General features: G+C 37.4%; 1 protein-coding gene across 1 annotated transcript in view; it reads right to left on the bottom strand.

Annotated features, from left to right (window-relative positions):
* Cdk1 (Cyclin-dependent kinase 1) overlaps positions 1-26,374 on the bottom strand; it is a 77,093-nt gene that overhangs the window by 34,523 nt on the left and 16,196 nt on the right. The window lies entirely within an intron of this gene.

Here is a 26,374-nt window from a genome sequence, read left to right as displayed (position 1 = left end):
AGACGGTTCGAGGCCAATCTTTAAAAATAAGATTTTCTCAAAGGCAATATAAAAAGGTGACCAGGTTATCTGTAAAAAAATGTTTTACCATATGGTACAATAAACCGTGTATTTAAGGACGAAGCTCCTAAGCTAATTTTTCATAGCGCCTGTGGGTATGCACATAAAGGTGGACTTTGGTACTGTAGGCTTTGCAAATTTTTGTTCGCCTCATTTAGTTGCAATTCCCAACTGGTTTTAGCGTTGAAGACTTGGAATGGCTATCGGAATTCTGGAGTTCTTTAGCAAAGACTGCTGATGATAGAATTTTAAGTGTTGCCTTTAAAGTAATCTTCTTTTTGAAGATTGATTGAAGATATCGGAATTTAAAAGGTATACTAAAGCTTTCGACCGATCGGTGCTATGGAAGCTATATGATGTAAAAGTTTTGCACAGTCATTAATAGAAATGTAACGCTAATGTTTAAAAATAAACATCGTGTTCATCTGAAATGGCTTCACCAAATCAGATTGAACAAAGAAATATACAAAACACAAAACAATAATAGCTGATACAGATTCATATATCAAGTATGGCTCAAAAACCAAACAAAACATGCGTCCACACTCTGTGGAAAAGCACTTAAGATTAAAACAACTGCGTAATATCAAGTCGTCAACGCTGTGCATGAAATATAAACATTAGAATAAGCATTTTTGAGAACAATTGTCGCCTCCTAGAGTCTAAGAATTCATTTATATACACAAGACGTTTGTTAATAAAATCAGTTCATATTTTGAATTCAAGAGATGAAGATGGTGTGTTAGTTTGCGGTGCTGAAATCCTCTTTAGCTGACAAATATTAATATTAATTTTTGTGCCAATAGCTTAAAAAACAAAAAAGTTCTTGAGAAAGATACTATTCATGACTTTTTCATTTGTATGTTGTAGTGGCCGAATCCGAGATTCACAAACTGTGCAGTATATACAAGCCTGCATACAAAATTTCAACTTTTTAGTTCTTCAGGTGTAAAAGGAGTTTGTCGACGGACAGACGGACATGGCTATATGAACTTGCCCCGTCGTGTTGATTAACAATATATAATAAGGTAAGTAACTCGTCTTGTCGACTTCGATATACCATACACCAAATAACACCAAACATTTTTAGCTTTAAATAACAAGTACATATATGTTGGTATTTAAAGTTCTGTTTATTTCCTGCTTAGCAATCATATTTCGCTATCTCGAATACACAAGCACTTTAGCGTCGCCCCCGGCCAAAAATTAACTCATATATTTTTAGTCTAATTTTAATCGAATTTGAAACTTTACTGGATATCACTAACGAGTTTTAGTATGCCAAGTTTAATTGCAGTAGTTAAAAAGTTGCGGGAAATAATCGGATTTAAACCGTTGCAGAAGTGTGCAACGCATTTAAGGAAGCATCTTCGTAAAATATAAAGTATATGTATTCTTGATCAGCATGACGAGACGAGTTCAAATAGCCATGTCCGTCCGTCCGTCCGTCTAGATCAGCGCAAACTTCTAGACCGGAAGAGCTACAGAGCAGAAATTTTGTATGTGGGCTTGTGGGCCATTTTAAGCGGAAGGATTTGTTTTTGCAATAGCTAAGTAATAAGTGGAATTTTTAAAATAGGGTGAAAAATGCACCCGTAGGGTGAAATGGTATATTAAAGTCGCCAAAATGTATGTAACAGGCAGAAGGAAGCTTCTCCGACCCTATTAAGTATATATATTTCTGATCAGGATCAACAGCCGAGTCGATCCACCCATGTCCGTCAGCTAGAGCCACCAAATTTGGTATGTATACTCGTGTAGAGACATCAAATTTGGCTTATATACTCGTTTAGTTAGCGTGCAGAAACTAATTGTTCAAACTTTTTGCTATGCCCCCTTCCGCCACCGGAATTCACATAAAACTGATTTTCTTAAAAACTATTACAGCTACCGACATCAAATTTGGTATGTAGACTATCTTAATAGACGCGCCCACTTCCGCCCCCGCATATTTAACAAAACTGATTTTATCAAAAACTAACGAAGCTAAAGTCACCAAATTTAGTATGTACACTGTCTTATATATATTTTCATATTTTGCAACGCCCACTTCCGCCTCTGTAATTTAGAAAAAAACGATTTCCTCCTGTAGTTTTTTGACTATCGCCTTCAAATTCGGCAGACTAATTAATCTACTTCTACCAAACTACTAAATTTTATTGAAATCGGATTAGAAACATGCAAAATATGCGTATGAACGTATTTTACTAAGCGGTCCACATGGCCAGAATTGGCCGTTGCCTGGTGGCGGCGCTAGAGTGCTCGTGTGCTTGTAGAGTGAGCGAGATAGCACATAGTATGAAGCATGTAAAAACAATTTAATAGACATAAATTTGGTTTTCGAAATTTGAAATATTTGTTTCACCTGGTGTATAGTATACCCAAGTCGGCGAGTCGACTTGCTTTATTTTTTTTTTTGAAATTCATTTATTTAGGTCCAAGGAGATTTGTTCTAACTACTTTTTGAATATGATTTCTCGTAAATGACCGCCTGTGGCCTTAACCGCAAAACGTGCCCTTTTTTCGAAATGGCCAAAAATGAAAGTGGCTTTTGGCCGGAAGATTAATATCGAAAAACTGCGATTATGACTGGCCACCAAGATCACCTGATTTGGCTTTTTTTTTTTGGGAATATTTAAAATCCAAGGTATACACTGGTAAACCAAGGACCCTGGCTACGCTGAAAGACAATATCCGACAAGAAATTGCTGCCATATCGGCCAAAACATTGGGCACAGTGATGCGAAATGCCGAAAAAAGGGCACATTTTGCGGTCAAGGCCAGAGGCGGTCATTTCCGAGATATCATATTAAAAAAGTAGTTAGAACAAATCTCCTTATACCTAAATAAATAAATTAAAAAAAAATTTTTTTAATTCCACTTTTTACTTTAACAAATCCACTTTAAATGGCCCACCCTGTATATAGTGTACAGGTTGTATATCTCGGATATCTCAGCCGGATCGGACCACTATATCATATAGCTCCTATACAAAGGGCAAAGTCACGAACAGTGACTTTTCTTAATAACTTCGTTATTTTCTGATTTAATATTGGTAAGTTTATTACACTTACAGTATGTCCATTAATTGTTTGCAAAATGAAAAAAGGCACGCAAATTAAACTTTAACTTAATTATTTATTATAAAAGGCACTTATTTTCATGTTTAGTCCTTTACAATATTTTTTTTCAGTCTATTCTGAAGTAAATAGTAAACAAAAAAAGTCAAAAAAGAAACAAAAACATAAACAATTCATAGAAACAAAAAAAAAACAGCAAAAAAATGTGTCTATTAATTGTTTGCAAAATGCAAACATTACATAAAAAAAGAAATTTCTCTCAAAGATTAAGCTAATATTTGGCTAATATTTCGTATGCCCTCCTTTAGCATCTACCACTCCTTTGAGACGTCGCGACATCGAGCATATAAGGCCATTCATGTCGTAGTATTCCGGTATTTTAACCCACTCCTCATTTATGCATCGAATCAAATCGCCTTTTGAAATGGGGCATCGTTTGGCTACCTTTTTCTTGAGCAAGGCCCACAAATTCTCTATAGGATTGAGATCCGGACTCTGGGGGGGGCGTGTCAATCACTTTGCTACAATTGTAAAGGACCCAACTGCGACACAGGAACGACTTATGTTTCGGATCGTTGTCCTGGTATAATTTGTATTTGAGTTTGCTGGGGTTTTGTGGGTCAAGGAAGCCAAAATTCTGTGCACTTTTTGTCAGTTCATTTTTCAATATGTCCAAATAAAACTCCTTGGTCATAATATCGTTGAATATCCGAAGCTCGCCAACACCTTTCGACGAAATACAACCCCAAACCATGACTGAAAGCTTGCCAAATTTTACCGTAGGCACGATATTCTTTGCCTGGAGGGCTGTATTCGGTTTTCGCCAAACCTTTCCAGGGCCTTCATTGTAGTAGAGCATGATCTTGGTCTCATCACAAAAGATGACATCGTTCCAATACTCCAGAGGCTTGTTAACATTTGATACTCCGAAGCTTAAACGTTTCTCAATATTAACAGCTGAAAGCAACGGCTTCTTCCTTGCTACGTGCGACGAATATTTGTGGATATTTAGCACTTTTCGAACAGTCTCAGGGCACACGGATTTGTTGAGATTCATTTTAATGTCATCCACCAATTCTCTGAGGCTTGTTTGCGGTTTGTTTTCAATCGTTTTCAGGATTTTTGAACAATCCCGTCGAGAAAGTTTTTTTGGCCTGCCTGTGGAGGTCTGCAGATCCAGTCTATTCTCCTGTTCCGCACGTTTTATAATATTATAAACTGTTCTCAGTTTGACTTGGAACATTTTAGCCAACTCTTTTGCTGTCTTTCCTTTGTTATAATGGAAATAAACCAATTGTATCAAATTGTTATCGGTTCTTTTACCAGGCATTGCGAAAATTTGATTTGGACAATAAAGTGCACCGAACTCAACAAAATTTTGGAAAGAATGAGTGTAAAGAAGACGTAAGAAAACCACGCGACGCAAAGTTTTCATATTTGATGTCCCGTTACTTTATCTTTCGTCTTCTTTCAATCGGTGTTTGCATTTTGCAAAGAATTAATAGACAGAGCCGAAAATGCCGTTTCTTTGTTTTTTTCATTTCTTTTACATTTTTCTTGAAATTTTTGTTTTGTTTTTTTGTCTTACCTACAGTTGAATTACGGATAAATAATAATTAATAAAAAAAAACCCCCAAATTATGCCTTTTCCTATATTTTCCATCTATAACTTGAATTTGTGTGCCTTTTTTCATTTTGCAAACAATTAATGGACATACTGTATAAACAACTGTGACAAATTTGATCAGGATCGGGTGACTATATCATTTAGCTCCCATAGGAATGATCGGTCAAAAGCAGTGACATTTACGAATAACTCCGTTACTTACGACGCTTCGTTTTTTCCTATGTAAGCCGTTTAGACTTTAAAGAAAACCTTTAAAACGTTTTTTCACTTTTAAGACCACAGGAAAGAGTAACAAAAAACTTGCAAGGGTATACAAACTTTGATGCGGTTGAAATAAGATTTCGAAAATTGGTCTCGGCTAAATTGCAAGTTTTGACTTAAATTTTAAAAAGGTCGCAATCTAATCAGATATTCCAGATTATTAGAAAAATATTTTAAAGGCGGTATTTTCCTAAATGCAAACGGTTTGAAACCGAGTAATTTGGCCTTGCGTCGGAAGCAAGATGAGGTCTCAAATTCGATTCCACCAAAAAAAAAACATTCGATATCGGAAACTGGAACAAACCTGAATATTATTTATACATACTTATTACCCTATATCAAATTGAATGTTACGTATTATACCCAAATACAAATGGAATATTTGCAAATACTCTTGACTTGACTCACAAACGAGAAACAGTTTACCGTGAAAAGAGCTATGCGCTTCTCCACCAATATTGATAACTTAGCCAACTATTGCACAGACCAGCATCGTCAGCTCATTGAAAACGTTACATTACAAGGTGTCGCAAAAGAAGACATCCGATGTTGTTTGGCTCTTATTTTTTTCTAAATAAAAAACTTCGATTCTGTTTTTTGATTATGTTTATTTATAAAGAATATACATATATATACATAAAACAGAATCGAAGTTTTTCAATTAGGAAAAAAATAAGAGCCAAACAACATCGGATGACTTCTTTTGCGCCGGATGACTTCTTTTACGCCACCTTCTATAATGGAAACTTCAATTAACAGAGTTCACCACAACCAAAAAGGGTCGAAAAGCTAATCGAAAGAGCTACGCACTTCTACACATATACCTTTTATACCTGTGCTGATCTTACAGCACTCTCATCGTCAATCGTCCACAGATGCCCACTACCATAGTCACACAATTTAAAACCGAGAAAATCACACATTCCTAAATATAAAACAGACAGTGCTCACTGAATGAAATTCCAAAGAGAGCTATCAACCAATAAGAAGGCCTTTATACAAAGCGATTCACACAGCAGCAAATATAGTCAAGCCACAGAAAAGGATTGTAGTTTGCCACAACGGACCAAAATTAATATTCCCTTTTTTGCAAGGGTATCAAAATTGTAGCCCGCCGACTGATGTATGAACTATATCAAATCACCAATACCAATTTTATTTCACCCTGTAGTAATACTTAAGCTAAGTATAAGTATCCCTAATGAAAAACTCCAATAACACCCATTGTTGTACAATTGTACAATACATATGTAGATCTTAAGATATGTAAATTTAAGCGCTCTCTCACAAAGATCAGATAATCACGAGATAAATCAAATAAATAGACATTCTGTGAGATACAGTTGTTTTTGACGGACGTGTTTAACTCGCCTTCCTAAAATTCAGAAGTGGGATAGAACCTAAAAAATTTTTTTGTTGCAACCACACAACCAAATATAACAATGATCGATAAAAATAACATTGGCAAGCACGATTTGGCGATTCTTGGGAAAGAACGACGAAAAGGGAGATAACAACAACGCAATAACGGACGCCGCAGACGGCTTTGGCAATATAGAAATTGATGACGTCATGACAAAGATGCTGGAGAATAACACTTGTGACGTTCCTCATGCAACATTGAAACTAGTGGCAATACTGAAACTGGTGGCAACGCTTAATCTAGTGGCGATGGTGGAGCGGTCGGCATTACGCAAGCAGTCGACAAAAGTGTCTACACTGCACTAATGAAAGTTAAATTAAAAGTTAATTTTGACGAATGGTTTACAATTCTACAATTCTAAATACCATTAAAAACACTTTTGAGATGGACGATCATAACTTACGCACACTTATATGCGTACGACTTAAAGCAAAAGCTAGTCAGTGGCTCTCTTTTAATTTGAAAAATTCTCAAAATATTGATGCAACTCAAAATGGTTTTCGGTACAAAAGAAATTCGTAAGTGGGAAAAAACTAAAAATGTTGCTGAGTATTACCACACTATATTATCATTGGCAAACAATTTGCGCATCGGCGACAACGAGTTGGTTCAGTACTTAATTGATGGAATCTCGGGTATTCAATTGAAGAACCAAGCGAAACCACAGCGCTTAAAGCTTCTGTCTCAAGTCGACACGTCGACATCAAGCAAGGGAACGTGCCCAATACAAAAAAGGAAAGAAGAGCAATGAAATTGTAAGATATTTTAATGTAAGCTTTACAAAAGAAAATAGTAATAATGAAATTATTATTCTTAAAGAGTGCCTTATAGATTCAAAAAGAGATGTCTCATTCGTAAAAAAAACACGTTACCATAACACTAGATATGTAGATGGAAAACATTCACCAAAATTATTTTGGAATTAATTAAGGTAAATTAAATACAATACACCCAATGGTTCTAGGCAATAAAGATTTAAAAAAGATCATAAATATTTATGAAGATGCAAACATGCAAAAGAAAGAAATGATTACCATAAAACAAGATAAAAATGTAATTCAATGCAAAATGAATTATTTAAATGAAAAAGAATCGAAAAATGGACAGAATTAAGTGAATGAAAACCAGAGGGCCGGGGCTAACTTCGACCGCGTCAAAGTTTGCATACCCTTGCAACTTTTTTAGTAACTCTTTCCTTACATATTAGACATCAATGTGGAAGAACGTTTTATCTAAAAAGGCTTATGTTTGCGAAAGAATGGCCTACAATCATAGGAAATAACGAAGATATTGATCATAGTCACTGTTTTCCACCGATCGTTCCCATGGGAGCTATATGATATAGTCACCCGATCTTTATCAAATTCGACACAGTCATTAACAGATATATTAAATTAAGAAATGTTTAATTTGAAAACAATCACGTTAAAAGTAACGAAGTTATTTACAAAAGTAACTGTTTTCGCCCGATCGATCCTATGGGAGCTATATGATATAGTCATCCGATCTTTATCAAAATTGGCACAGTCATTAACAGATATACTAAACTAACAAATGTTTAATTTGAAAGCAATCGCGGTAAAAGTAACGAAGTTATTTATTTTAATTTAACTGCCGCCGTGTACAGACGTGTTTTTTAATGCACTCCGCAAAAATTGAGTGAAAAAAAAAAAACCGCGTTTGCAAAAATTTGTGTAGGGCTCTCAGTCGCCCCAGAGACGCCTATTTACAATCATATTGCTATTAGATTGCTCTAATAGCAATAAATACTAAGTTGCAACAACAAAGTGCGTAATTTTTACAAAAGCCATGTCCACCAATTCGGGCCCAAGCTCTCTCGATCCCCAACAGCAACAGCTACAAGAACTAATTGTACAACAACAACGTGAGCGTCGACTCTCGGTACAACGCAACAACGCATACTTTTCGGTGGTGTCGCCGACCCCACTGAATGCTAACGTAAGCAATAACACCGAAAGTGCCAGCCACTCAGCAATCAAAAGCAACTTACCGTGGAGAGAGCAGTGTGCTTCTCCATCAATAACGATAACTGGGTCACCGATTGCACCAACCAGCACCGTCAGCTCGTTGACAGCAACTACTGCAACGTCTGCCGAAGTATTGACCTGCCTCAAGCCGTCAACGACAAGTCGCCTTAGTCAGCCACAATAGTAAACCCAACGACTTCTGTCCAAACTGGAATGGATAGATATATTAAAATAACTAAGCGGAAGCTAAGCCCGCAAAAGAAAAAAAGTGGCAATACTCCGAAAATAAACAAACCAAATGAACGAGTAGCACCCCTTAGCGGGAATCGTTTAAAAATTCTTGCCGATCAGCAAGAATATCATGCTGGCGCTGTAGATAAAGTTAAATCGGCTAGACCACCCCCTTTATACATCCGTGGAGCCAACGGCAGCGCCCTCATTTCGAACTTAGTAGAAACAGTAGGGGCAAATAACTTTGTTGTAACCCCCATCAATAGGGGTAACATAAAAGAAAGTAAATGTCAAACCCAAACTGAGGACAATTTCCGCATCATCGAAAAGTACCTCCGTAATGCTAACATCAACTTCTATACCTACCAACTAAAAAGCAGTAAAAGGCTCCAGGTTGTGTTGAAGGGGATTTAGCCATCAGTCCCTACTCAAGAAATAGCAGACGCGTTGGTCGAAAAAGGGTTTGCGGTCAAATCCGTTGTCAACATCATCAACAGGAACAAAGTCGCACAGCCGCTCTTTAAAATCGAGCTCCAACCAGATGCAAAGCGTTCGAAGCCAAATGAAGTGCACCCAATCTACAACCTACAGCTCCTATTGCACAGAAGAATCACCGTAGAGGAGCCCCATAAGAGACACCAACCACCGCAGTGTAAAAACTGCCAGGAATACAACCACACCTCTAACAACTGCAATCTCAGGTCAGTGTGTGTTGGCTGTGGCGAACATCATAAAGATGGCATTTGCACCAAGGACAGAAACAATGTCGCACTAAGACTATTTATTTATTTATTTATTTATTTATTTACGTCAACTAATCAGTCGACGAAAAAGCTTAAGCTAAAGACAGATAGGCCCGGTGGAGGTGTTTTATTTGCACAAGGTGCCAGCTATGCCCCGATTCACAGCCAATGTGGCCAGGGATGAGTTGCAGCCAATCCAAGTCCAGAATATTTTCATTGGTTTCGCTGTAGATGATTAAAAAGTATAGCGCGAAGAGAAGTGACAGAAAGATGAGAAGAAATTAGGTGAGAAAGGTTGTTAAAAATTGGCAAAGAACACTAAAAAGTTCGTGAAGAGAGTAGTTAGTCAGACATCTACTAAGGTGAATAGGAAAAAAGTTTCTGGTCCGGCGTGAAGTCGGGAAGTGAAGTGAGGGAACACAAAAATATAGCGTATCTAGTAAATTAATAGAAATGACTTCGCCGTTGACTAGTTTATGGAGAAAGAGAATGCCAAAAGCGAGCCCACGATTATAAAGTGAAGGAAGATAAATAAGAAGAATCTGTCAGAATAAGAAGGTATGCGATGACTCGGGTCCCAATTTAGACCGCGTAGCGCAAACCTAAGGGATTGCTTCTGTACCGATTCAATACTACGCTGGTGAACATCATATTGCGGGTTCCACACTGGCGAGCAATATTCTAGAGTAAGGCGAACTAACGAAGTGTATAAAACCTTTGTTACATAGGGATCATCAAATTCTTTGGCCCAACGTTTAATGAAGCCGAGAAGGCTGCTTGCTCTGTTGACAATTGAAGAAATATGAACATTAAATGAAAGTTTAGGGTCAAACATAACGCCTAAGTCTTTGAATGATGGAACACAATCTAACAGAACAGACTTAATAGAGTAATGAGCTCCTAGCTAGGAGCGGAGACAAACGACTGAAAGTCATAAAAGAACACTTAGAGGCATTAAGGTGTAATTTATTAACGTGGCAATCACAGAACGCATCGAGATCTGATTGCAGTACTGTTGGAAAGAAGGATCATTATAGGAATAACAAATCTTGACGGCATCCGCAAACATGAGCACGCGTGAATGAGCCAAGGCCAAAGGCAAATCATTTATAAACAATGTAAATAATAGTGGGCCCAGATGACTGCCTTGGGGTACACCTGACGTAACTCGAACAGTTTTAGATATCGAGGAACGAAAAGACACCTTTTGGGTTCTGCCAATAAGATACGATTTTAACCAACCCAATAATTTTGGTGAAAAACCCATGATGTTAAGTTTCGCGAGAAGCAAAGAATGATCAACCGTATCAAAAGCCTTACTGAAGTCAGTATAAATAACATCAGTTTGACACTTTTTACGGAAGCCATGGTGTACAAGGGTAGTCAATTCTAAAAGGTTGGTAAGCGACGAACGACCTTTCATGAAGCCATGCTGACAAGGAGAAATAGTGGATCTGGATAGATGTTGAAGGGAAGACGTAATAATTTTCTCAAACAGTTTAGGTATTGCCGAAAGTTTGGCAATGCCACGGTAGTTAGACACATCCGATTTGCTACCCTTTTTAAAAAGCGGAATAATAAAAGACTCCTTCCAAATATCAGGAAAGCTACAAGTCTCACTCGATATAAAGAATAACCGAGCTAAAGGCTTAGATAGGGAAATCGAACACATTTTAAGGATGCAACTAGGTATATTATCAGGCCCGGGAACGAAGGAAGACTTCATAGATGACAAGCTAGAGAGAATACAGTCTTCAGTAATACTGGGAAAAAACATACAATTTAAATGTGGGATTGAAAAGGGATAGGGTGTGGGATCCGAAACAGTAGTAGAATATGTCAATTGAAAAAATTTAGCAAACAGATCTGCAATATCCAAATCATTATTAGCAGACTGGTCGTTAAGTCTGAAGGTGGAAGGTAGTACATTAGAGCGTCTTTTGGAATTGACAAAGTTGTAAAATCTTTTGGGGTTATTATAAAATTCAGCCTTACAGCGAACGAGATAATTGTTGTAGCATTGAGTATTTAAAAGACAAAATTGAGATTTGGCTATACAATAATTTGCATAGTCAAGTCGCGAACCAGTTTTTTTAAATCTTTTAAAATATCTCGATTTAATGTTACGAAGATTAGAGAGCCTACGTGTGAACCAGACTGGCGAGCTGGAGACGGTAGAGACATAAGGACACATAAGGAACCCATTTATCAATTAGAGAATTAAGAGCAGAATAGAAAAACTTCACTGCACAATCTATATCGCAGCACTCAAATAGAAACGACCAATCAAAAGAGAAAATAAGGCTGTTATGAAGATTGAAATTTGTTTTACGAAAACATCTACGACGAGAATTTGAGATGTTTTTAAATAAATTAGTAACGGAATTGGAAGAAATAGTAACTTCAATGGTAGGATGATAAGGATCTTCAGGTTTCACTAGTGGCTGTGTTTGCGATACAGCACTAACAGTGGGATCAGAGACAAAAACAAGATCAAGGATTCTTTTAGAACAGTTAAGGAAAGAATTCAACTGATATAGTGGACATTCAAGTAGGCTATCAAGAAAAACATGTTGAGATGAAGGAATTAAGAAAGATAGATTATCATCAACAAGCCAAGAAATATTAGGCAAGTTAAAATCACCTAAAACTATAAGAACATCACAATCTTTAAGACGACCAAAAATAGTTCGTAAAGCATCAGCATGGTGCACGTAGATCATGATATCAGAAGCTGGAGGAATATATGAACAAGAGATATATAGGCTAAAGTTAGAACATGTAACTTCGACGCAAATAAACTCAACACCTAAGGGGAGATCAATCGGCACCACACTTGAAGACAGATTTAAGTTTACAGCAATGAGTACTCCACCGCCACGACGACCAACACGATCATGCCTATAAGAAATAAAATTATTAGAAAGAATTTCATTATCTAAAACAGAGGACTTAAGCCAAGTTTCAGAGAAAGCTAATATGTCAGCTGAAAAGGTTTAGTATGCAGTAACTGTGAAGGGAACCACACGGCCAACTACAGAGGATGTCCTGTCTTTAAGGATCTTAAATCTCACCTAAACGGGCGCAAACCCCCAGCTGGACCAAAAGTCACCGTCAACGCCTCTAAAACTACACCGGAGGTATTCTTCGCCAAGGCTGTTAGATCATCTAACATGCCTGCTACATACAGTCCTAGTGTATCATTCGCTAGTGTTCTTCGAACTGGACAGACGGAGCCCGCAAAGGAGACCCCGTCACTCCACCATCTACAGAATCCGCAACCTAGCGCACCAGAGCTTGGCCAGCAAACTCCAAGTGGCTTAGAGGCCCTATTGATCTCACTCAATCAAAACATGACCGCTTTTATGACGTTCATGCAAAACTGTACGCATGAACTGATGCGGAATCAAACCCTGCTTATCCTGAAGCTTATCGAGAATAAATAATGGCTTCCCTACGTCTATGACTTTGAAATGCTAACGGCATCTCCAAGCACAAAAATTAACTGCAACTATTCCTAGACTCAAGTGAAATCGACGTTATGCTAATTTCGGAAACACATTTAACATCAAAAAATAATTTTCAAATACCAAAATATACCTTCTATGCAACAAACCATGCAGACGGAAGAGCTCATGGCGGGACTGGTATCCTAATCAAAAATCGTATAAAACACTCGGCTCTCAACAGATTTGAAACACAGCACCTACAAGCAACTGCTATAACCGTCCAAACCAGATGCGGCAACACTACATTGGCTGCCCTGTACTGCCCACCACGCTTGTCAATCTCTGAAAAATAGTTTACCGATTTCTTTAACACACTCGGAGATTTCTTCATTGCAGCAGGGGACTATAACGCCAAACATACGCACTGGAGGTCTCGCCTGGTGAATCATAAGGGCAAGCAGTTGTACAACACAATAGTCAACCCTCTCAATAAGATGGATTGCGTCTCACCGGGTAGGCCTACTTATTGGCCCACAGATCCACAGAAAGTGCCCGACTTGATTGATTTCGCAGTAACCAAGAGGATTCCACGCAATCGGATCACTGCGGATACACTGCTGGATTTAACTTCCGATCACTCTTCAGTACTACTCACACTATTAACAAAACCTCAAGTACTTGATCGCCCATATAGGCTTACAAACAAAAAAACAAATTGGCTAAAATTTAAAATGTACATGGGTGCCCACATTGTTTGTTCGCCGAAACTGGATGCTGCAGAGGACATTGATATGTGCGTCACTGCACTTGAGTCTATGATGGGAGCTGCAGCAAGAGTATCTACTCCACCTGCCTCTTCTTACACTAAACCTGTTGACAGGCATACGAATCGGCGGATAGAACAATTAGTAACGGAAAAACGACGTCTAAGAAGAGAATGGCAGATTACTCGCTCACCAGCAGCAAAACTTCGCCTAAGGCATGCTAATCGCAACCTCTCCAAGGCGTTAAGACAAGAGGAAAGCTGGGCTCAAAGAAAATACATAGAAAAGCTCAGCCCAACCAGCACTAAACATCCTCTGTGGAAAACCCACCCAACTTTAAGCGCTCCTACAGAGACAATTTCACCGATAAGGAGTCCAACCGGTGGATGGGCCCGCAGTGACGAAGAGAGGGCATCCGTATTTGCCACACATCTTAAAATGGTTTTCCAGCCAAATCCAACATCAAACTCATCTGTACTTCCCCCTTCGAGCACACTACTCGGAACTCCAATCGGACGAGATCACTGCAGTTATTAAAAACCACATAAAGCCAAAAAAAGCCCCTGGCCATGACCTAATCACACCGAAAATGATCCTGGAACTCCCTATCATTGCCATACAATACATCTGCAAACTGTTCAACGCTATAATAAGAATTGGCTACTTCCCAAGAACATGGAAAAGGTCCACTATTATCATGATTCCTAAAGTGGGAAAGGACAAAACCCAGTCATCATCCTATAGGCCAATTAGTTTGCTGCCATGTCTTTCGAAGCTTTTTGAAAAGGTCCTGCAGATCAGACTAAACTCATTTCTGGCATCGGAGAACACAATCCCTTCACACCAGTTCGGCTTCCGCGAAAAACATTGTACAATTGAACAAGTCAATCGCATAACATCCGAAATACGAACAGCATTCGAACTAAAAGAATACTCTGCGGCTGTATTTCTCGACGTTGCCCAGGCTTTCGATAAAGTTTGGCTGGAGGGTCTGATGTTCAAAATCCGGCAATAACTGCCACAGTACACCCACAAACTCATGGAATCTTACCTTTACAATAGGCCATTCGCTGTAAGATGTAATGGCTCCGTCTCGGCTGATTTTGAAATCAAAGCTGGTGTACCGCAAGGCAGTGTACTCGGCCCATTGCTCTACATACTGTACACTGCAGACTTACCAACGAGTTTAGGACTTACAACGTCCACTTTTGCCGATGACACGGCAATCCTCAGCAGATCCAAATGCCAAAACAAGCCTCTGCAAAATTAGAGGAACACCTCAAGGTGGTAGAGGAATGGCTAGCAACCTGGCGTATCCGGGGCAACGAGCAGAAATGCAAACATGTTACATTTACGCTTAACAGAAGAAACTGTCCAGCTCTAATGCTAAACAACGTACCAATTCCTCAAGCCGTGGATGTCACTTACCTTGGCATCCACCTAGACAGAAGACTAACTTGGCGCAAGCACTTCGAAGAAAAAAAGTCACAGCTTAAACTGAAAGCGAGTAGCCTACATTGGATCATCAATGCTCGGTCCCCTCTACGTCTGGAGTATAAAGTCCTCCTATACAACTCCGTACTAAAACCCATCTGGACTTACGGAGCCGTACTATGGGGAAATGCAAGCACCAGCAATGTCGATTTTATACAAAGAGCGCAGTCAAAGATTTTAAGATCAATCACGGGGGCCTCTTGGTATATACGGAACGACAACATTCAAAATGATCTACATATACCTAGCGTAAAATCTGAAATAGGTAGTCAACAACTAAAGTATTCTGCGAAACTGGATGCACACCCAAATGTTCTTGCCAATTGCCTCACGCGAACTAACAATAGGACTCGTCTCAAAAGCCTGCAATATCCCCAGGATTTATCTTAAGTACTAGATTAAGAAAAATATCTCAAACTTGTTGTTAGGCTCTAATTTAAGAGTAGATTCAACAAACATATATAAAAAGTTAAAAAAAAAAAAAAAATTTACAAAAGTTACTGTTTTCGACCGATCGTTCTTATGGGAGCTATATGATATAGTCATCCGATCTTGATCAAATTTGGCACAGCGTAATAAACTCTCTAATATTAAGTTTTACGATAATAACACAGAAAATAACGAAGTTATTGAGAAAAGTCACTGTTCGTGACTTTGGGGTTTGTATGGGAGCTATTTGATATAGTGGTCCGATCCGGCTGAATCCAAAATATACAACACCTGCAGTATATACAAGCCTACGTGCAAAATTTCAGCTCTGTAGCTTTTACGGTCTAGGAGGAGTTTGCGTTGATCCAGACGGACGGACGGACGGACGGACATGGCTATTTGAACTCGTCTCGTCGTGCTGATCAAGAATATATATACTTTGTATGGTCGGAGATGCTTCGTTCTATGCGTTGCACACTTCTGACCAAAATTAATATACCCTTTTTGCAAGGGTATAACAACAATGGAAAATGCAAAGTAGCATTTAATACTGATATCAATAAATTGGAAAAGGAAAGGAATAGTTTCACAGATAATTGAATAGTTTGACCATCAAATGTTTAATATTAACGAAGTAGAAGATAGTAAAGTAACCTAGAAAATATGTAATAAAATCACTGGAAATGTAATTTTGAGAATTGAAAAACCGCAAAGACCACTGGAACCCAAGCAAAAGGGTTTAATGAAAATCAAAGTTGAAAAAGAAAAACCGTTTAGATGCACATCACGAAGGATTTGTGGTAATATATTTAGATGATATAATGATCCCAACTAAGGACATAGAAGAAAATTTTTCACTTTTAAAAGAATTTTTCAAACGAGGAGTATACAACAAACTGGAACTGAGAGAAGACAAATTTGAATTTTTAAAGTCACCAATAGATTATCTGTATACGGTATACAAGCCAGTAAGGCAAGTTGTGGAAGCAATCAAATGTTATCCAATTCCAGCAAAAATTCATGAAGTCCAAAATTTTTTAGGACTTTGTTCATATTTTAAAAAATTTATCAAAGGTTTTTTAATAATAGCAAAGACATTGTATGATCTGTTAAAAAATGACAGAGTTTAAGTTTGAAAAAGAGGAACTCGATGCATTTAATTCACTCAAAAGCAGGGTTATAGAAGCACCTGTTCTAGAAATTTACGATTCAAGAGATGAAATAGAAGCAATATTACTACAAAGGAAAAGTGATTCGAAATTTCACCCAGGGTTTTTTTTTTTAACGAACTAGTAAAGTAGTGCTCAGATATCACAGCTTTGATTTGGAAACATTATGTATACATGTATTAAAACGCTTTAGAGTCTATTTACAAGGAATATAATTTAAAATATTAACGGACTGCGATTCACTAACATTGAACAAGAGAGAACTAAAATCACGTATCGCAAGGTGGGCATAAGAATTGCAGAACTACAATTATAATCTAAACCATAGGGCTGGAAAAAGAATTCAAAATGTTGATGCCTTGAGTCGCAGCAACACCATCCTTACAATAGAAGCGAATATATTTGAAGAAAATTAAATTATATGTCAGGGAAAAGATTAAAAAGATAAAGGAGAAAAAATGTAGTACATTATTCAGTATCATAATGAAATGGGGCATGTAGAACTAGACAAAGTAGTTGACTTGATAGAAAAAAATTATTGGTTTGGATGTAGAAAATTGTCTGAATAGCGTTTTCAAATAAATTGAGCAAATCAAAAAGGAAAAGAATAAGAATAATTATGTACTAAGTAACATTGTAACAAGAAGTAAAGCAGCGAGTATCAGGGGATACTCAGGGTCAGGAAGGCCGAATTGTAGCAGTATTTAAGTTAAGTGTAAGTATCCCGTTGTGCGCTCTCTCATAAAGAGAGAGATAATCATGTATCACGAGAAAATTGAAATAAAGATTTATTTTGTGAATAACTAAAGTTATGATCGAACTTATATTACTCGCCTTTCTAAAATACCACGAGGCCAATTTTCTAATCTGTACCTTGACACGATTGACAGCGAAATGTACAAAGAAGAAGCTAACTTCGGCTATGCCGAAGTTTTTATACCCTTGCAGTCCTTGGCAATAACATTTTTACTTTTTGAAATTTCTTTCCCTGCAACTCAATTCATCAATACACAATATACAATATTCTTCCATCATTCTCTAAGCAAAGCACGACACGCATACACATACAGTTCATGTAGCGTTGCGTCTGTGTGTGTATGCATGTACTCTGTTGATGACGTATGACGTATATATTGACTGTAACTTGTGTTCTATTTATCCGATCACATTCAAATTTTGGAATCTGAGTTTTTATATCCAATACTATCATCGTAGTAAATTTCATGGGGATACTCCAATTTTTATGAAAATGTTTCTTCTAGACCTATATGATATTGTAGTCCGATCCCGACAATTTTCATACTTTATCTACTCCGGGCTATAAGTACCTCAAATACCAAGTTTCATCTCTTAAGATGGCGGCGTGAAGTTGATTTGCACAGACGTACGGACGGACATGGCTATATCGACTCAGCTTCTCATCCTGATCAAAAATATATATACTTTATGGGGTCGGAAACGTCTCCTAATACCCTCAGCAAAAGTATAAAAATCGTAAAAACCCGTTTGTCGAAACTATTGATCCACTAAAAAAAAAGAAGTCCTTTTACCACAAAATGAATTTTTAGGGATTTGAAAACAATTCCGTCATACTTCAAGGACCAGAAGCCCATTTTCCTCCGGATATGCGAATCGGTAGTCTAGTGGTTTAGTATTGTTTTCCAAACCAAGAGATTCGTTTGACTTAATCGTATTTCTGAAATCAACTGTTTGGCAAGAAAACACCATGCACCCATAGGGTGAAATGGTATATTGGAGGCGGAAGTGGGCGTGGCAAAATAGGAAAAATATACATACTCTCGCGCATACTAAGCCAGTGTACATACTAAATTTGGTGACTTTAGCTTTGTTAGTTTTTGGTAAAATCAGTTTTTTTTTTAATTTGCGAGGGCGGAAGTGGGCGTGTCCAAATATGAAAATATATATGTATACTAAGCCAGTGTACATACTAAATTTGGTGACTTTAGCTTTGTTAGTTTTTGATAAAATCAGTTTTGTTCAATTTGCAGAAGCGGAAGTGGGCGCCGCAAAATTTTTAAATAGCCAATATCTGCGCGTCTATTAAGCTAGTCTGCATACCAAATTTGATGTCTCTAGCTACTTTTTAAGGAAATCAGTTTTATGTAAATTCCGTGGGCGGAAGGAGGCGTGGCAAAAAGTTTAAACAATTAATTTCTTCGCGCTAACTAAACAAGTATATAAACCAAATTTGATGTCTCTAGCTGTTATACTTTTTAAGAAAAATAGTTTTATGTGATTCCTGTGGGCGTAAGGGGGCGTGGCCAAAATTCCAATTAACTCTATACATTTACATACTACACGAGTATACAGCTCTTATAGCTTCCGAGATCTGCGTGTTCATACAGACGGACGGACGGACGGACGGACAGACGGACATGGCTAGATCGACTCGGCTGTTGATCCTGATCAATAATATATATACTTTATAGGGTCGGAGAAGCTTCCTTCTGACTGTTACATATATTTTGGCGACTTTAATATACCATTTCACCCTATGGGTGTATGTATAAAAACTCACGCCAAGAAAACAAATAGAGAATGTCCGTCTTACGTGTCCCACAACTGTCGTTTAATGTTAATCATCATTAAATGTTATTTATACTTTAATAAGACCACCGATGAGTGGATTAGTCAGAATATAACATTATAACCCATAATGTATGAGGTTATGTATGTGCACAACGTTTTTTTGTCTGTATTTTTATTTAAAACTAACTACATATTTAAAAACTAAATAATTTTTGGTACACATAATTTTTATATTTGGCCCCACTGCCAGAATGTTTTTGCAAAATTCTTTTTTCGTCACCTTTCGCGGAATCGTTATCACCTTTTTGTATGGCATCATATCACTTTTTGCAAGTCTTTTGTTCTTAAGTAAACAAAAAACCCATAGGCAACTAGACATTACCATATTGCTGTTAAATTTATCTGTTGAATGCCACTAGGGACACATTTAAGTGTTGAGGAGCGTGGCTTGATTCTAGACATGAAAGAAAATGTGAAAACCATTGCAGAAATTGCTTCCGTAGTGAATCGTCATAAGAACACCGTAGCAACACCTTTTGCAACTTCGTAACTACGAAGGAGGGTCCCGATATGCTTTACTCCGACAAAAACAAATGTATATTATACTTCTTGTTATAGAGCTCATTGAGTTTTCGGAAAAATTGTATCCTGACGATATGATTTTTCAACAGCACAATGCTCTAACACACACACCAAACTCTACAAGATTTTTTTTTCTCATATAATGTTGATGTTTTAGAGTGGCCAGCTTACAACCAGACCTTAATGCAATTGAAGTCCATTGGTCATTTGGGGCATTTCAAAAATGTGGTCGCTGAGTGGGGAAAAATGAGCAAATCCACCTATAGAGGCTCTATGTAAGCCAATACTTAATATAGCAGTATAATACGGTTATGTCACTTGTTAATTGTTCATTGCTTTATTTATTGAACTGATCACTTTGGATTTTACTTACAAACTGACTCACTGCTGGCAGACAGAGTAGTTAGATATTCAACAATAAAAGACCGAGCGAGAGAGTGGTCCGTAGGGTAGGAGGCCATCACACATAGGATTCCAAAATATGGAGCGCCGAGTTTCAAGACTTTTAAAACGCGTCCTCGTACTTCATGCACTCGTTCTTCCGGAAATAGTTCTGTGTTAAGTCAATGAGTGTCAATGAGGTTTAAACTCCCCAGCAATCTACAATTCAATTTTTATACCCTTGCAAAAAGGTTATATTAATTTTGGTCAGAAGTGTGCAACGCATAGAACGAAGCATCTCCGACCATACAAAGTATATATATTCTTCATCAGCACGACGGAACGAGTTCAAATAGCCATGTCCGTCCGTAGACCGTAAGAGCTACAGAGCTAAAATTTTGCACGTAGGCTTGTATATACTGCAGGGGTTGTATATCGCATTCAGCCGGATCGGACCACTATATCATATAGCTCCCATACAAACCCCAAAGTCACGAACAGTGACTTTTCTCAATAACTTCGTTATTTTCTATGCTATTATCGTGAAACTTAATATTAGAGAGTTTACTACGCCTATAAGCGACTATGCCAAATTTGATCAAGATCGGGTGACTATATCATATAGCTCCCATACAAACGGCCAAGTCACAAACAGTGACTTTCTCAATAACTTCGTTATTTTCTGAGCTATTGTCGTGAAACTTAATATTAGAGAGTTTACTACGCCTATAAGCGACTATGCCAAATTTGATCAAGATCGGGTGACTATATAATATAGCTCCCATACAAACGAGCAAGTCACGAACAGTGACTTTCTCAATACCTTCGTTTTTTTCTGTGCTATTATCGTGAAATATAATATTAGAGATTTTATTACGCCTATAAACTACTGTGCCAAATTTGATCAAGATCGGATGACTATATCATATAGCTCCCATAGGAACGATCGGTCGAAAACAGTGGCTATGATCAATATCTTCGTTATTTCTTATGATTGTAGGCCATTCATTGGCAAACATAAGCCATTTTAGATAAAACGTTCTAACACATTGATGGCTTTTTTTTCAATTTCGCTTTTCACGGAATGTAACGGAACATATTTTTGAATATTAGTGCTTTAAGTGCATTATTTGACTCCTTCAAACATTGAAAAACATACGAAAGGCAAAACAAAAACAAAATGAAGCAAGTAAGTCGACTCGTCAACTTGGGTATACCATACACCAGGTGAAACAAATCTTTAAAATTTCGAAAACCAAATGTATGTCTATTAAATTGTTTTTACATGTTTCATAGTATGTGCTATGAGCCAACGGCCAATTCTGGCCTTGTGGACTGCTTTGTAAAATACGTTCATACGCATATTTTGCATGTTTCTAATCCGATTTCAATAAAATTTGGTAGTTTGGTAGAAATAGATAAGAATAATTAGACTGCCGAATTCAAATGCGATAGTCAAAAAACTACAGGAGGAAATCGGTTTTTTCTTAATTATGGAGGCGGAAGTGGGCGTGGCAAAATATGAAAATCTATATATTCTGCGCGCATACTAAGCCAGTTTTTGATATAATTAGTTTTGTTTAATTTGCGGGGGCGGAAGTGGGCGTGTCAAAATTTTTAAATAGCCAGTTTCTGCGCGTCTATTAAACTGGTCTGCATACCAAATTTGATGTCTCTAGCTATTATTCTTTTTAAGAAAAACAGTTTTATCTGATTCCTGGGGGCGTAGCAAAAAGTTTGAACAATTAATTTCTGCGCGCTAACTAAACGGGTATACAAACTAAATTTGATGTCTCTAGCGGTTATACTTTTTAAAAAAAATAGTTTTATGTGATTCCTGGGGGCGTAAGGGGTCGTGGTCGAAATTCCAATTAACTCTATATATTTACATAGTACAGGAGTATACATACCAAATTTGGTGGCTCTAGCTCTTATAGTCTCCGAGATCTGCGTGTTCATACGGACGGACGGACGGACAGACGGACATGACTAGATCGACTCGGCTGTTCATACTGATCAAGAATATATATACTTTATAGGCTCGGAGAAGCTTCCTTCTGCCTGTTACATACATTTTGGCGACTTTAATATACCATTTCACCCTATGGGTGTATGGTATAAAAATCCAAAACTAACTTAGCTCTGAACAGCGAGTCCTCTGCCCGATTATCGTTGCAAAAATATTTTTTTTTTTATACCATAGGGTTTTATTGCGTATTAAAGTCGCCAAAATGAATGTATAGAGTAGACGGAAGTTCTTACTACCCCATAATGAATATATGTATATATTCTTGATCAGCATCAACAATCAGATCATGCCTTGCCCGGTAGTCCATTTCTTGGAACAAGCTTTTGAAATATTTACATACCTACTGTGATGCATTTCAAGTTTATCGATAAAACTTATAGTCTCGATTTTGAAGATATCGAAAGTAAAAGCTGTATCAAATAAGCTGTGAGCCACTGTATATAGTTTGGTAACAATTTCCAAAATTTATTTATTTATCCAATGTCTTATATTCTGAGCACTCCAGACGTCTTAATAAGGATTGCGGGACAACTGAATTAAATCCACATCTCCTATTAAAAACCTGTAATTTTTCAAAATTTTGGCCTTCACATACAGCCCTTTATTTTTCGGTATTAACTTTCTCACCATTAATTTAATTTAATTTTGCCTGTTTTCTAATATTTTCGAGTTTTCTGTCACTGACTTCATCTAATTTGTCACTTAATTAATTTTTTTTTTTTAAATCATCTGATGTGACCTCTCCTTTTTGTGCTAATCCAAAAAGTATCTCTGCAGGTAATTTTTTTGATGCCACGATGTTGTGTATTGTTTAACGAAAATTCGACTTTCTCAGGTTCGGTGAGTTTTGCAATCATAGGTCTAAACTATTATCTATTAATCCTTTCCACTTGTCCATTTGCTTGTGGCGATCCCGTAGCTAGTTTTATATGTTTCATTTCGATTCTATCATGAAATTTTAAAATTTTAGCTATGTAAAACAACTGCCTCGGTCCGAAATTATACATTTCAGTCAACTGTGTGATCGGAAATAATCTCCTAATGCTTTAATAACTTCTTTAGTGTTTGTAGTTCTCGTGGTGTATAATAAATAGACGTAGTCGTACAACGCTCAGTACGAACAAGTGGCCCATATGACACCAGGCCCGGGCCTGCTGCGAATGACACTAAGTAAAGTTAATCTTACAACCTCTACCCACTCCGACCTAAGGGCATAGACGTATTACATATATAAACATAAATTAAACTAAAGAAATAGAAAATATTAAATGTAATAAGTTAATAGGTTACATATAAAAAGAAAACAGGATAGGTTAAAATAAAGATGATTACAACTAATTAGCGAGGAAGGACAAGATCGCAGTTTTTATACCCGGAAGCGATCTTTCGGAACCGATAATATTCCAAAGTCTGTTGTAGTCACTACATAGTATACGAAAAAGTTCATGCAGAGAAAAGTTAGTTGTACAAGTGGGAAGTAAAAGCGGTGTGAAATGGCGGGTTCTTCTAGATGGAACAGAAATGTTAATTTGGCTTAACAGCTCGGAAGAGTCAATCTCACCATTAAAAAGTTTGTAAAGAAAAGTTACACGAAGCATAGTTCTACGATTAGTTAAAGAAGGAAGGTTAATTAACTGAAGTCGACTAGAATAAGATGGAAGTTGTACAGTTGGATCCCAGTGCAAATCACCAAAGGCAAAGAGTAAAAACTCTTTTTGTACAGATTATAATTTGTTTTGATAAAACTCATATTGAGGAGACCAAACATAAGATCCATACTCCAATATGGGGCGGACTAAAGATGTAAAAAGTATTTTGGTAGTATATGGATCCTTGAACTCCTTCGACCAGCGCTTTATAAAGCCAAGTCTTTGTGGTCTATTAAGATCCCCAAATCTTTTACAACCAAAGAAGTATTATTTATTCTTTCCAACGGGAAATTATTTAAAAAGTAACTCGGTATTTGGGAAGAACTAATAAAAATACATCAATTTGCACTTAGAACAGGTTATCCCTACACCACCCCTGAAAAGCATTCAGGTCAGGTATGACTTGAGAGAGTCTACGATGCGATTAGCGATTTTTACATCGTCGGCATACATAAGAACTCTGGAATTTAAAAGAACGGTGAGGAGATCAATAATAAAAATGGTGAACAGTAATGGGCCAAGGTGTCTGCCCTGTGGGACTCCCGATTCAACACAAATGATCTTAGAAAGAGAGGACTAAAAAGAACCCTCTGCCTCCTATTGCTTAGATATTGTGGAATCCAATCAAGCAGAGCATCCGGAAAACCAACTAAATTCAGCTTATGTAATAGTAAGGCATAGTTTATGCCGAATCGAAAGCCTTACTGAAATCCGTTTATATAACATCAGTTTGCTTTTGTTACTTAAAACCTTGGATTACAAAAGATGTAAACTGTAAAAGGATAGTTGTGGTAGACCTATTCTTGACAAACCCATGCTGATATGGCGAAAAAATAGATTTACATAAATGCTGTATTTGAGACGTCATAATTTTCTAAAACAGTTTAGGTATCGCTGACAATTTAGAAATTCCTCTGTAATTAGTGACGTCGGATTTATTGCCACATTTGTGAAGAGGTAAAATAAACGAATCCTTCCATATAGTTGGAAACTCGGACAGTGTAACGGACAACTCAAAAAGCTTAAGTAAATGCGATCACAATAATTCCGCACAGAACCTCAGGACACAAGCGGGAATACCGTCTGGGCCAGGTGAGTATACCGGCCTAATCGTCATTAGTTCCTTAGCTATCGAACTTTGCGTTATAATAGGATTAAGAATGCAGTTGGATTTAGTTACAGGATATGGATATATCTGACTAGAGTTGTACTTTGTGGATATGTACGTAGTCGAGAAGAAATTAGCAAATAAATTAGAAATGAATTGACCAGAAGAGGCCGAATCATTATTAAAAACTGCAAACGATGGAAAGGAGATAGAATTTCGCTTTGAGTTAACGAAACTATAGATCTCTTTAGGATTTTCGGAGAATTGCAACTTGCAACGTTGTAAGTTACTATTATAGCATTTAGCTTTAGAAACAATAAAATTCGATTTAGCAACCAAGTAACGAGAAAGATCCGATGATAGACCCGTGACTTTATACTTTTTGTAATACCTAGACTTAAGATTCTATAGTTTTGATGGCCCCCGCGTAAACCATGGTGATTTTTGCATCACCACAGGAGACACTAGGGGTACACAGTCATTAAAGATTGGGTCAACAGTGGTATAAAATAAAAAAAATGGCGGAATTCATATCCGTACAAGTGTATAAATTAGTCCAATCGGTATTAAAAAAGGCATTGTTTAGTGCGACAAAGTCAGTCTTCCGAAAACATCGGGTGCGTACCGTAGTATCACACTCAGAGATGGGCTCGCGGCTGGGAAACTCAATAGATAACTCTAAAGTTGGATGATAACTATCCTCTGGTAACACCATTGGACTAGTTCTAGATACTTCACAAAAACTAGGATCAGAAGTAATAATCAGATCCAGAAATCTGCCAGAAGTATTACAAATCGAATTCAGCTGGGCTAACGAAAGCTCAAGCAGACCATCAATAAAATCGGGACACCCAGAGGGCAGTAACGTTGTGCTACCATTAAGTGTTGACCAAGTCATATTGGGCAGGCTAAAGTTCCAAAGGACAATTAATAAGTCTCTGTCAGAAAGTAGTTCAAGTATAAATTTAATAGATTCTAAGTGTAGTAAGTAGGTTGGACATTCCGATTGGGGCGGAATGTAAGAACAGGTAACAAAAATAGAAAAACGAGTAAAAGATACCTTAGCGCATATAAAGTCGATACTACTTGAGACAGGTATTGTTATCAGACCCGATGATAGGGCGGAATCTACAGCAATAAGAACTCCGCCACCCCTACGATCAGTAGGATCACGTCTAAAAATCTTGAAATTAGAGGGTAAAACTGTGGCGTCAAAAACTTCAGGTTTTAACCAAGGCTCAGTAAAGACACTTAGGTCAAAATCAAAAGACAGACTATCTAAAAAGAGTTAAGTAAGTTTAGTATAAGGGCCCCTGACATTCTGATAACCGACAGAGAAAGAAGTTGTTAGTTTTTT

Source organism: Drosophila tropicalis, unplaced genomic scaffold (assembly GCF_018151085.1).
Source record: "Drosophila tropicalis isolate 14030-0801.00 unplaced genomic scaffold, ASM1815108v1 contig_1002, whole genome shotgun sequence".
Classification (NCBI taxonomy): Eukaryota; Metazoa; Arthropoda; class Insecta; order Diptera; family Drosophilidae; genus Drosophila; species Drosophila tropicalis.
This window is presented reverse-complemented; position numbering and strand designations above follow the sequence as displayed.